This window comes from Xyrauchen texanus, chromosome 39 (genome assembly GCF_025860055.1).
Source record: "Xyrauchen texanus isolate HMW12.3.18 chromosome 39, RBS_HiC_50CHRs, whole genome shotgun sequence".
Lineage (NCBI taxonomy): Eukaryota > Metazoa > Chordata > Actinopteri > Cypriniformes > Catostomidae > Xyrauchen > Xyrauchen texanus.
This window is the reverse complement of record NC_068314.1, coordinates 7,135,449-7,150,221: the sequence shown is the minus strand read 5'-3', so window position 1 is coordinate 7,150,221 and position 14,773 is coordinate 7,135,449. Positions and strand designations below refer to the sequence as shown.

Below are 14,773 nucleotides of genomic sequence, written 5' to 3'. Positions count from 1 at the left end.
CATGAGTGATGGAAGATTTCCATTGAAAAACAACTTTAATGTCAGTTTCTCACACAAAGCTATCATATGGCTTCAGAATATAATTTGCAAGTAATTTGTACTACTTTTATGGTGCTTTTTTTTATCCTAGCCCCTAGTCACTGTATGCATTTGTTGAATGGAAAAGAGTGGCTCGGACATTCTGCAAAACATCTGTTTAAGTTCGACATGAGACAGAATTTTGAATTTGGTGAGAACTATCCCTTTAAAGTGCAAGCTTATCTCCTCTGTGATATTCAAAACACCTAGTTAGTCTATTGCAATGTCTTTGATATCTCTCTTAATAACGCACACTAACATCTTTGGGTCATGTAAAAAAAGTAAACCAGAAAGGAGAGAATCCAACCGGTCTGACAGCTTACAGCAGGGAAACACGGTGTACTGTAACCTTCCACTTGTCACATCAGCTAATTAACGGGATCCAGGACCATGCCAAGCACACAAACACTATAGCCATAATGAACAAGCTCTAGTGTAAAAGAATCAGTCTCTCGGCAGACACAGAAGGCTTGAGTTCTGAAGCGTTCCATTGGCCGTTGCTATAACAATAGGGGAGGAGAGACAGCCATGTGGGGGTGGAGACCCAGCTTGATTATAAAATCCTTCAGAGAGCCCACATTTGCTTCCTGTATGTTTTTTTTATTATTATTTTTTTATTTTTTCTGTTATGTTTTGGTGCACGTCCTCCTGTCAGGAAGTCTCTCATGAATAGAGGTAGGAGGGAACATAGAGAGCAGGGATAAGGCAAGAGAAGCGGCTGTGCCTGTGTCTACTGCATGCATGCATGCATGCTGCAGACTAAATAAGAAACATCCAGTCTTGGATTATCTGTCTGGCGGTGCACTCGCAGCCTGAGACCCGGAGGCCGCCGCCTTCTCTTTCTCCTCCCTTTCACACTGAAAGAAGAGTAGAGACACACTACTGTTTGTCTCCTGCAGACTCCATCCACTCCTGTGAGTATGCAACTGTGCATGCAACCATATCTGTGTTGTATCTGCATTGGTTCCATGATCTAAACTATTTTGAACTGTTGTTTAAGTTTTAGATGCAGTTTTTGAGTCTTTTAGATGTCTAATTGCTGATTAAAACATACTGTGTTGGCACTGAAATGCACTGCCAATGTTAGAATTTCAAGCTAGACTGCAATTGTGCATCAAGTTGTCCACTTTGATACTGTCTTTATTGGAAAGCATGTTTTGCAGGTTCAGTTTGTGTTTAATGCTTGAATAATAGCGTATATGTGCTGTTTTTTCCCTTTAGGTTTGTTCCACACATTTGCTCATCTTTCTAAACCCACGCACAGGCGTTAGGGCTGAAGTGCACTGATGCAACATATGCGGCTTCGGGGTCATGTGCGCTTGATGATGTGTGCTTTGACGTGCACATGATTACGTGTATACAGCCTGAACTATAGATTCCCGTGGAGTGCTCTCAGCCACCGGCGTCCCGAGAGCAGCGAGATGCTTTTAAGTGACACATTGCAATGTTTACATAACACACCTGATTATTACACTCTATCTAACACCACTAAACCACAAACGCACACATAGAGTCACCCAATAACATGCTTTTAAAGCAGGACCAGTATGAAGCTACAGTAGTTGGTCAACGGTGGCTCATTAGAGAAGTGAAAAGAGCTTTTAATAAATAAATCATGCAATTTTAAAGTAAAAGGCAGTCAGACAGCCCATTGGCTGTGGATGCACTCTATAAAAATAAAGGTTCTTTAATTGGAAGATAACTTCTTTCTTTCTTAAGCACCATTTTTTCACTGTAAAAGTTTTTTTAAGTTGGCTATAAGGATGTTTGGAGATAAAACAAATTTGGTTACGAATTTGGTAACTCATTCTATATTTATTTATGCAATACAAATGACTGATAGATGTCAATAGCATGTAATATGCTTCCCTTGTCTCCTTCCAAAAACCCAATGTTTTCTTTCTTTCATGGAACATAAAAGTTATTTTTCTATTAATATTAAGGTCTATGATTTGGTATAGGGGTTAATCTTAGAAAAAACTGCAATAACATCATTTGTTGGTTCGTTTATTTTTCTTTATATGAGTAAAAGTCTCATAGAAAAAGTCCCATTTTTGAATACAATTTCAAAAATGGGGCGGAAAGGCATCTTTAAAAAGACGCGTCCTTAAAAGGACGTTCAACGCCACTGTGTTTTTGCTCTTTTAGAGGAAATTTAGAGGAAACAATTTTGCAATCTTGTACTATTATTACAACTTGTCTTGAGAACGGGTTGCAAAAAGAGATGTAATGCAGAATGACAATGTCTCAGGGCTCTATTTTATGACAGTGCTAGGCACAGTGTAATGCTCAACTATGCCGTATCTAATTTTCGTGAGACTGCTAATTCTAAGTGCAATTTTCATCCCAGCACTAAGTGCAAGTGGGCGTGGGTGGGAGTGTTTGGGATATCTGTGGGTATATGCATGCAAACTGTGGGTGTAGTGTATGTTAATGAAGTGGCATAAAGCCCAATTAGACATTTGAGAAACATATCTAATCTTGGCGCAACTCAGTTCATGCATTTGCAGTTTGGGATTCCACCAGCAGTTCATGTCCCAAACAAAATATAATTGAACATCAAATTATGTCCCTGACAATCTCATTAAAATGTATGATATATGTGTTAAACTTTGTAGAGATCATGGTTTATTTTTCATGGTTAGCCTATTATTATTGTGTTCATTTTTGCAATTTTATTTATGATCTAATTTGTATTGGTATTTTTCCACCTGTTGTCGTTGAGTGATTTTTAAATTACTGCAAAAGAGGCAGGTGGAAAAAGTTTGAGAGGGTAAAATGTTTGGATTTGTGGAGGTGGTTATATAAAAAAAAATATGTGACCCCTCTATTTTTGTTTAGTTTGAAATGTAATTTGAAGTTAGAAATTGTTTTGGTTTAAGGTTTTTTTGTGTTTTAGTAGATAAATTTAATTTTTAAAGCTAAATGGATTGGTAGAAGTGAAGTGTGTGTCTATATAATTTAACAGAGCCTACATTCAATCACAGTCTATATTTCTATTCTTCAAATTGATTGCAAACAGCCCATTTACGCTACCAAATTCTTATAAATGTGCTTGCTTTTTTTGATATCACTGGTTCTTGACAGGGAATGGACTATATAATTGGACGCAGATGGTGAAATAACCAGAGAATAACTTATTCCCATTAGCACTTTGCACAGGAAATTTTGCCAACTTGAGCCTAGACTTAGTGCATGCTTGCAAGAAAATACTAAAACTCAATTGCCACGCTCACTGACTTAGCACACATGATGGATCACATAGTGCTGCAATTAGCTCTCCTAAAATAGAGCCCCCAGTCACCATTCACTTTTATTAAAGAAAAAAATATGAATGGTGACTGATACTAATATTCTGTCTAACATCTCCGTTTGTGTTTCCTGAAAGAAAGTGAGTAAATAAAGACAGAATTTCTTTTTTTAGGTAAACCATACCTTTAAGAGTATATCATAATTTGGTACACTATGATCAGAAAGAAGGAATCAATAACAAAACCTATCACTTAGGTTTAGGTTTGGGGTTTAACTTAGGATAAATCGCAGTAATATTGTTCATTAGTGTGTTTATGTTTCTCAGTGGGAGTAATAGTTGTACGCTTTTATGCAAGCCAACTCTCAAACCTTTCTCCTGAGAAAAAGACTCAAGTAATATCACAAGAGTTTCCTCTAGATTTTAAGAAGAAACTCAACAATGTTTCAAACTGTCTGTAATCAAAAGTCTGAGATTCGAACTCAAATATTTAATCTATGCTCTATGCTATCCACATTCATTTTATTGCTGTAGACTCTTAATGTACATCAACAATTGACTCATTCGTGTATGTTTTTGTTTCTCCAAAATAATTTTTTATCTCTCCATTTTCATCGCCACTGAGCCAGAAAGATCAACCTCTGAGCAATAACATTGTTCAGTTGGCCAGTCCCAAATTGGTTTTAACATTTAAATAAAAAGGAAAGAAATGCAATTTTCCCTCGAGCAAATACAAACATGTGTCTTTCCATGTGCTTCACAGGCTGATCCTTGTGATATCACATGTTCTGAGTATTTGAGTTCACATGTTCTGAGTTCAGTGCTTGCTGATGGAAACTGTGATTTTAATAGGAATATCACTGTTGTGTACTATGGAAGAAAATATCTTGGGCATTTGGAATGGAATGAGGGAAGTATATTACAAGTTATTCACATGCATCAGTCATTTTTAGGTCACACTTTAATTTAGATGGCCTTAACTACTATGTACTAACATAAATACATACAAGACTATGTATCTACTGTGTAACTACATGTTGTTCTGCAAAATGCCCACTCACATACTGGTTGAGTTGCAGGTAGGTTTAGGAGTAAGGGTAGGGTTAGGAATAGGGGTTAGAGTTAGGGTTTGGGGTAAGGGTTGGGTTAGGGGTAAAGTTAACAGTGTAACTAAAATTGTAATTAAATGCAGGTACTTTAAACATAATTACAACGCTACAACATGTATGTACATAAGTACATTGTATCACATGGTTAAGTGCATAAATAAATATGGAATGAGTAACCAATTTTTTTACAGTTTGTTCACAGGTTTTTACTCTTTGGGAAATAAAAGTTGTACCTTTTGTACAAGCCAAGTTGTACAATATCTTACGATTTCGCCATCTTGCACAAACTATTACGAGTTGTCATGAGATTATGTTGAGTCTTCAGCAAAAGTTTCCATTTGCTCTCCATTTAATCTCATTGCTGTGAAAAAAACTGTGGAAATGTTTAGTTTAGTACAATAAAGGGTTATTTTTACTACTGTAGTTAGTCATGTTGACCAGTCAGTTTCCATATAATTTGCTCCCTATGTGTATAGATAACCTTCAATCAATAGAAAGAGTGGAAATGAGGACAAACCTGTGATGAGGAGAATTTTATTGTCAGTTTTTGAGTTCCTTTATAGGATGAGAGTACAGTATGATAGATATTATCACCAATGTCTAGACAGCTCACATTTTTTCTCAATGGTAAATAGCACATTCAGGAAGGGAAATTGCTGTTTGTTGGTCTTCTAACTTGGTTAATTTAGTTCCTTGGCTGTGCAGACGTACCTCAAGAAGGCTATTTATTTTAATTGTGCAATTGGGCCTTGGAAGAGAGCATCAAACAAGGGGTTTTATTGCTCATTTGAGATCAAATGTGCCTCGCAAAGGCGTTTGTGAAGTGTATTGTCATACAAAAAATATCCTCGGGAAAAAGGAAGGGCGATTGTGGCAAATCTCTTGCTCTCAACTGAAGGAGTTATTTTACACGCACTTTACAGTGTCACACATAATGGTGTGCTTTTCAGCAACCCCTCAACATAGACACAAACAGACAGCTTTGTGCATCTCTCTCCCTCTCAAACTGCAGCTCTGGCTCCTCTTTATCTCTCTCCTGGCTGATTGCGATAATTCTCCCCCAGCCATCCATCCTTATCACTCAGCCAAGTTCTGCTCACCACAGCGATATATCATGTGCTCGTATCTGGTGATGCGATTGTCTCAGAATAAGTAAGCAAATATCTTGTGCTCAGTGTGTACGTAACATAAAGTACATACGTAACAGCTCACTGTTCTAGATCTGTGAATGCCCACATGCCACATTTCAGACCTTTACGATTATTAAGCAGTTCTCTCTGCCTTTATTCTCAGCCTTTATAGTGGTAATGACGTAAATTCCCAGTCCAGCAAGAAATAACACACCTGGATACTGAATATATACAACCACCACCCTGTATTGTGAATTATTCTTGTTAGTCAAAGTTCTGTTGTGTTTTGATGGGGACAGGAAGAAGGTCAACCAACCAAACATGGGTACTAGGGTACACCTGGGGTGATGAGAGGCTCTTGGTTCAAACTTTTCACCATCTGCCTGCTCTCTCTCGCTTCGCTGGCATCATTGCTCACAGCCCTGTGAACTAATAACCTCCCTTCACAGTGCTAGCTTGCGGTTGTGGTTGCCGATGTCAATGATCTCACACAAATTAGCAATAGGGGTGGGCAGTATGACCAAAATCTTTTATCACGATATATGAGTAGATTTATATCATGGTAGTTTTAGCACTGTGAACTTCTCGAATGTAAAGTCTCGTTACATTCTTTTTCATTATTCTTTTTTTAATTATTTATCTACTAACAATGTCCAATTGTGGATGAACATGCATCACATGAGATTTATGTCATTTTTCTCTTTTTCTCTGAAATAAATGCAAATTCCCATCACAGTGTCATTTCCAGCACATCTCAAATTCTGTATTGTGGTTTATAGAATTCTGAGGTGGAAATGACTTTGATAGAAATAAAAAATTTTACGTTTTGTAATAAAAGGGCAGACTCCTTTGCATGCTATGGCTAATTGCATAGAATATCTTAAATGCACACAACAACATTTGTAAAAAATGTTGGTGTAATTTGGCAAATTACAGCTTAATTGGAAATTACATCCAATAAAATTTCACAAGTGATTTTTAACCTTGAATTTTCATCAAACATATTTCATACTGTATTTCATCTCAAGTATGCTCTTCACTGACACATTGGTTGACTTGGTTAACAAGTACACTAACTTAGAAAAACAATATTAGGGGCAAAATTGTTTGTGGTGGAAATGAAGTAGAACAGTTGTAATTTTTAAAAGTTGATAGAATTGATTTTCACACAATATATATTGAAATAGTTTGTTTATTTCACTCTTTGTTTAGATGATCGTCATTTTAAACATGTAATAATTCATATTTTTATAATAGATTTTCATTGTTTAATATTGAAGATCTATGTCTAGGACAAGGCTAAAACAGTACAATCTGTAAATTAAAGGCATTAGAAAAGTACCAAAAAATAAATAATGAAGGCCTGGTAAGATTTTTCCAAACCTGAATGTTACCTTTATAAAACAAAAAGATAAAAGTTGAAATTTGTTAGTTTTAAGCACAATCAACTCCTTGGACATGAAAGTGCCTGAAATTGAAGAAACCCCCATCACAATAATATTATATTATATCATGATATAGTTAATTTAGCTAGAAATCCATTGAAAATATAGTTTATATTAAGAAACAATGTGTTATTAGCTATTTTTTGGATAATCCAGAGAATGAAACATTTGTTAAACTTATTAAAAGCAAATGTATTTCCTCTTTTTATTTTGAAATTGATGAACCAAAAGATACAATTATTCATAACACATGAATGACAAGTCTTGCATTGTATAACATTTGAGTTAGCCCTCATATTTTCTTCCGGTCATTTTGAACCAGAAAATATATATATATATATATATATATATATATATATTTATTTTTTTTTTTTTTTTTTTTTTTTTTACTTAATCCAATTGGAATAAAATTCCCGGACTTTGTTCACATATGGTATCTGAAAACTCACACCATAAATTTGACCATTTTCTTTAAAAACATTTTTGGCTTTATATCACTTTGCTACGCTTGTTGTGTTCCCAGTCCAAAAATGACCAGCCATTGGAAATAAATGGATTAGACTACAAAATACAGAAATGTAAGGTGTTCAGGAGCATCCCAATCCTTAGATAAGCAAATATGTGGATGTGTTTATGCACACACAAAGTCCTCGGACATGTGCACACACACACAGACACACACACACACACACACACATATATTGTGCGTTTAGTGCACTTTTGTGCATTGTCTGTCCACATACACTCTTTGAAGAATATTTGAAGATCAACTTATATTATTTTGCGGTTTGGCTCCTTTGAATTGGGATTGGCTGCTGTAAGTTTCGATTCGTCATTGTATGTTTCAGGAAATATCTAATCTTTTATGGTTTTACTAACTCTGAATATTTTAGTCAGCAAATTAAAAAGCATTATTTTACAACTGGTAGGAGCTGGTAGCTATATGCATTGTAAAGTCCAAATTCTATGCTTTAGAATGACACCTATTTTGTTCAGATCAAGCAAGTGGTATTTCATTTATTACGTAATTATTTTATTTCCGCAGGTAGTGACCCACACTGGCCTGGTATAAGCTCTGTTCAATGAATCCTTCTATCTGTAAAAAATGAACGTATATACTATATATGATATATAAACGAGACAGCCTCAATGACGTCTGCGGCCAACAAATGCGACCTCTGGAGGATGCATCCTTCCAAACGAGACACGTCAATGTGTTAGCACACAACTAACACAACACAAGGGTTAAGAAAAAATAAATAAAAAGAGTAAAACTATCATTGTTCTGATTCAAAATTTTGATTGGATGAGCCGCATTCAAAGCTGTTCTACAATAGCCGATATATGCACACCTGTGACCGCACCACACACTTGTTTATTTCTATATTCTATATTTCTATGCGTCAAATTGAACATTGCTCAGCCACCACAAATAACATAACTTTGCTTAGCATTGAATACCAAGTTCTTCCACATCTTAACTTGTTTGGGATATGTTACGCTCTGTATTTTATTCTGTATTATATCTCTCATATGTAAATAACTTAAAGCAATTCGGCCAACAGATATATCTAAACAGTAAGACAAAATCTCTAACGGTTGAAGGATTTCTACCGCCACTCATCCTGTACCACTTAGCAGTAATTTGAACAGTATGTTGATATTTAAGCAAATGTGATTATTGCTTAGTACTTTGATTCATGTGCATTTGAAATAATGAGTAATTAAGACTCAGCTAATTAACTTCACACAGAGAGACATGCTGTATTTTAGACACTCAGTCTGTGTGCAAATTACGCAATGCCTTTTAGGCGGTATTCAGAATGACTTTCACTTTTCAACTTTTTTAAGGAATTTTTATCGCTAATTTTCCGTGCACCATTGATTGTGGTCAGTCACAGTCAATAGTGCAATAATACAAATTGTATTTGAGGTGCAGAGCACAATTAACCAAATGTAATTTATGTGTAATTTAAATATATATATATATATATATATATATATATATATATATATATATATATATATATATATATATATATATATATATACACACACAAAATACTTTAATTTGCAAATACTGCATTATAAAGTGATAATAGGCTTTTGTTTTTTGTTGTTTTTTTTGTTTTTTTTGTTTTTTTTTGTCAATACAGCACGATTCTGATTCTAATGGAAAGTGCTTGAGCAGTCTACTGTTGCTTGGTTAACAATTTTTATTCATAGTCTTTAAGTTTGTGAACGTCCGTTTGGCATTAGTTGGTAATACAATGTCAGTTAAACTTTAAAATAAAATTGTATTCGTTAACATTCTTAGATGCACTAGGTGCTATCAATGAACAACATTTTTAACAGCATTTATTAAGCTTGGTTGATGTTAATCTATGAAAATACAATTGTTCACTATTGGTTCAAGTTCACAAATGCATTAAATATGCCTAATGTCCAAGCTGTATATACAACTTTTAATGTTAAAATGTATAGCTAAATGCTGAAATTATAATCAACCAAGATTAAAAGGAATATTCTGAGTTAAGTACAAGTTAAGCTCTATCTAAAGCATTTGTGGCATAATGATTATTACCACAAAAACATATTTTGACTCGTCCCTACTTTTCTTTAAAAAAAGGTTACAGTGAGGCACTTAAAATGGATGTGAATGGTGCCACTCCGTAAATGTAAAAATACTCACTGTTTCAAAATAACAGCCACAAGATGTAAACAATATGTGTTAACATGATTTTAGTGTGATAATATAACTTAATAAACATTTCTGTTGTAAAGTTTTCCAAATTTACAGCTTTGTTTGCCATAACAACATAACACTGTAAACCCAAAAACCACAACAAAAATGACCATTTAAACAACTTTACAGCTCAGATAATGCACAAGCTTTAACAGAAGAATTCATGTAAGTGGTTTTATAAAATTATAAGCTTCACATTTCTGCTTTTAAACCTTTCAAAAATTAGCCACATTCACTTCCATTGAAAGTGCCTCACTCTAACCCAGATTTTATTTAAGAAAAGGATGGACGAGTCTAAATTAATTATAGCGGTAATCAACATTGTGCCGCACACACTGTCGATTAAGTTTAACTTGTATTGAACCCGGAAAATTCCTTTAATAAATGCTGTAAAAGTATAGTTCATTGTTAACATATACTTTATTGTAGTGTTACTACAATACCTTGTAATCTAACTTTTGTTGTTACTGACATTTTTTATAACAGGTTACTTGTGTAAATTTACAACAAATTCAAATCAAAACTCTTTACTGTGTACATCTTAAATGCCCGGTAATTCGCACTCTGGATATAGTCACCGCAAGAAACAGAGAGAGACAGAGAGATATACAATATTGATCTACAAAGACCAGTTATGGCCCTTTGGGTTTCTATAGGGCAACTATTGATTTACTACAAATAACTTTAGAACTGAGTGCTTATTGAGCTTTGTTTTAGAGCAGACCTCTGATGACATCACTATAAATCTGTGAGCAATTACAGGAGATTAATGGTCTGCTAACTGGACAGATAATTAGCCCATCATAATTTAACCCATGACTGCCATAGTTATTTATTACACAGCGCATGGCTCAAGAAAATAAAAATGTGCAAAGGTTGTCTGTTCAGCACTGCGTATATTCATTATTAGGGGCAAAGGTAGTCTCTTCTGCACTGTGTGCTCAAAGTTTGAATAGAGGGTTACATATGCATATATACTGTAAACAGGCTTAGTTTCTGTATAATCATCAATGCTGCTAATGTCTCAGAATGGACACACGTGAGTCTGTTTTTCTATTTTTCTGCAAGATCTGCAAAAATATATTTGTATATACAGTATAATGTATATTGATTTGCTTATTTTCCAGTAAAATGATCTAAACATACTTAAAACAAGATAAATTTTCCAGTGGGTAAAATTTAATGTAAAATTCATACATTTAAAGGGAAAACATCATGTATCTTGCTGTCCAAAGTATTTTTTGCCCTTGTAATTTACATAAGTTGTAGTTTTCACCTCTTGAATTTCACATAGGCTATTTGATTTCAATAATTATTAGGGCTGTCGATTTAACGCGTTAATTCAGTGCGATTAATTTGACTAAAAATAACGCGTTAAAAAATGAACACCATTAATCGCAATGCCCCCGGACCGTAATATAGAAGATTCCTGAGAAATTCAAGCTTTATACCACCTGTTTACTCCAGAGGGCAGTAAGTGAAACTTCAGCTGTGTGGCAATGCGCAGTTTATACAGTGAAGAAAAACACCCTTGAGCAGACATACAACAGAAACATGCGTTATGTTCTTGCATTCAAAACACTTGATGGAGCGCAAATCCGAACTAAGGGATCTCAAGATGTATTCTAAGTATTAAACTATATTTAACTTGACACAGTGACCTAAAAATGTATGTTTATGACGCAACACTAAACAAGCATGTCTGACGCAGGTGTTCATTGACGGGTTCTTAAACAAGCCCTCATAATAAATCTCCAACTGATTGACAAATTCACTTGTGAAATGGATTGCTGTGAACTGTATGCCAATGACTGACTTATGATCAATAATATGGCAGTATTCTAAAGCCGCTTTTTGTATTGTCTTATCAATGATTAAATCTTCTGCTACAAGAATGTAATGCATTTTAATTATCTGAATATTGTTTTTATTTTATTTATATATATATATATATATATATATATATATATATATATATATATATATATATATATAATTTTTAAATATTTAAAGATAACTATATCATTATTTCATCATTATATACTGAATTATATTTCTATGAGGGGCTTTCTCAGCAAATATTTATATATGCGATTAATCGGGACACCATGTAATTAATTCAATTGCAAATTTTAATCGATTGACAGCCCTTATAATTATTTCACTGGGTGTAAAGTTAAGCTATTTAAAATTACCCATGGAATGTCTAATGACTCACAGAATGTCTAATGTGACACACAAAAATCTGTAATAATAGACAAACAGTGATGTTACTCATTATAAAGTCCCCTCTGTGTTGCAAGTTCTTGTTTGTAGTCATGTAAGGTCAACTTCCCGTTTAAGTGTCTCATTTTGACACTTTTAAAAAACAACAAACTGGTCTCAGATCAGTGTCATCTCTAAGAATATCACGGTGACGATGTGCAGCCTAAATCACAAACAGAGCTAGTCGACCAGCAGCACTGAGAAAGTTAGCCTGTCAACACAGTTTTATTTCTATAAATCACATCACGTTGAGGCCATTTATGGGTCATAAACTTGTACGCAGCCTCCAGCAAACCAGCATGGGACCAGTTCCTTCAGCAAAGAACATACTGCCATGTCAAATCCTGTATTGAAAAGCACATTTTATATGTGGCTAGTAATTTAGCTGTTTAGCTTTATTTTCTGTAGTATGACTTTGGACATACTCTGAGGTTCATTAGCGTTGCTTGTACCAGTTCAGATATATGAAAATTGTACTGTTACATTATGTCAACAACAGTCTCTTGTGTCATGTCTCTCCCAAGTAATTTCTGGAGAAACATCTGAGACAAAGTTGATACTTAAAACATAACTCTGAACTCCATTAAGTCCCTTGAGTTTTGAAAGAGCAACCCCTGGGCATGTTCCTCTGGGGTCATAAATTGATAAAATAAGAATATTTATATAAAAAAGGTGCCTACTGTAACAGAGATTAGCAAGAGTTAGCGCTAATGTTTAAGTCAGCCTCAGCCTAGTAATTCATTGATGGTAATGTTTACAGTAGCTAGCTTGCTGTTTACTGTAAATAAAGAACGGTCTTGTAAATTAATGTTGTCCAACAATTCAAACAAAAATTATTTTACTAAAAAAAAAAAGTGCAACATACTGACTTTTACATCAAACAAAAGTAGAATGCAGTTGTAACAGATCGCTAAATGTTTTCATAGCGGCTCAAGCCTGCTAGCAATCAGCACAGCAGGAGGGTACAAACTCTGCGGATATAAAGAGTGACAAAATGGCCATGGCGTCTCAATACAATCACAGATTGTTCTGTTTCACCAGGCTCAGTTTCTTTTCACAAAACCAGCTGAACAAGTACAACTAGTGTTTAGCTGCTAGTTGGCAGTTCTCTTTTGTTATGTCATCAGATTTTCTGAGAAACACTAGAGCCACTGTTTCGGTGAAGGATTCTTTGTGCATCTACTGTACGAAGGAAAAGCTTCTTATAGTGGTACAAGACATCTCGCTAGTGACAGGAACATAGGTAATTTTTTATTGCTCCATCAAAAAGGGAGGCAGAAATTAAAGACATTTTGGCTGCAAGTCTTCTTTCTAAAAATATACAATCATTCCATCCCCCAGTTTAATGTGTGCTTTGGATTTGGAGCCATGTCAAATGTTTACTCAAGCAATGAAAAGCATACAACCAAATGAAAGAAAATTATATGACACCGTCACTAACAACATTACTAATTCATCATTCACAGCTCGCTCCTTTCCAAAAAAAGACAAACTAATATGGCAGTCTGTGTAATATACATCTTTATCTATGTCCACATATGCCAGGGAGCCAAAAAGGATGACAAATAGCACTTCCTGTCATGTCATTTGCAGCTTTGCCAAATATTAAACTGTCCTTGTGCACATGCAATCCATTTGTCTTCGTTTAGTTGCAGATTTTTAGCTTGACAGGCAGGAATATTGTTCTGTGTGTGTGTGTGTGGGGGGGGTTGGGGGGGGTCAGCATGTGTGAGGCATTGCCATCCATCTTAAGTGGGACGTCGCAATTTCACAAGCACTGAGGCAGGACAGGGCACTGTACGAGGTCAGTTATATTGCATTCTATCAACAGAAAACAGCAGCAGAGGATCATTCATCAATTTTCCAAAAATGTATGGGTTGAAGACTAAATAAAATCATAATTAGAGTTGTATGGCTTTATGTTTAATATTTCTTCGTTTTGAGGTGACCTAAACCAGTATGTGTACATTAGTAAAAAAACAATTAAAAAATGTTTAAAACAGTTTGGAATTTTACGACTCTATGTGTCATCCGCAAGCTGTGTTCGGTATGCGACTCCTTTAGTACTACCTACTTCTAAATAGCAATAGCAAGTAGAAAATGATGGTACATGACATAAACGAAGGGCAATTGCCTATTTAATTAAAAAAGAGTTGAGCCCTTCAAATATGTTCTGTTCCAACTTCCTGTTTCTATAGGAAATGTGTCAGCAAAGGGGACATTTTTTTTAATCAAGCCAATTTCCAATGGAATGAGTTTGGGAAAGGACTCTCTGTTTTCTGACTAATGAAATATGGGAGAATATTTGGGAAACCTTTTTGAAAACATACATTTTTTGACATTCCATTTGGTGCTGATAGCTGCATAGAAATTACACATGTCAGCATTAGCATGACCCAAGTTTTTTTTTTTACATCACAGTTCACTGTTTTACAAACTTGAGAAACCTGAACCACGTCCTAAAGCACGGAAGTGCTGTTGATGAATTATAATTTGAATCTTTGCATGCTCCTAATCTATTTCTCCTACTTGCTGGTCTCCAAATAAATCACCTTCAGAGAGCAGCTCAATTTCTTTACATCTCTTGCAACGTATCCGTTGGTTCGCGGCAGACAATCATCTAGGGTTGTGACTAGCTATCTTGTTTCGTGCCACCAGGGGGCCCCCGTAAAGCAAGGTCATTTTAAATTTGATATGTTTTTATAACTTTTTTAAATATTCTAAAAGCTGCTAGTAATGTGATTCACTGG

At 34.9% G+C, this 14,773-nt stretch overlaps 1 protein-coding gene across 2 annotated transcripts in view; it reads left to right on the top strand.

Annotated features, from left to right (window-relative positions):
- The first annotated feature begins 604 nt into the window (after nucleotides 1-604).
- Nucleotides 605-14,773, top strand: part of LOC127633023 (cyclin-dependent kinase 18-like) — a 101,095-nt gene continuing 86,926 nt past the window's right edge. The window contains exon 1 of one of the 2 annotated variants that reach the window (XM_052111881.1): nucleotides 605-992. The gene's annotated coding sequence lies outside the window, so the exon portion shown is untranslated. Of the gene's footprint in view, nucleotides 993-10,668; nucleotides 10,798-14,773 lie in introns of those variants that run through there. The other variant, XM_052111883.1, reaches the window with a different exon arrangement.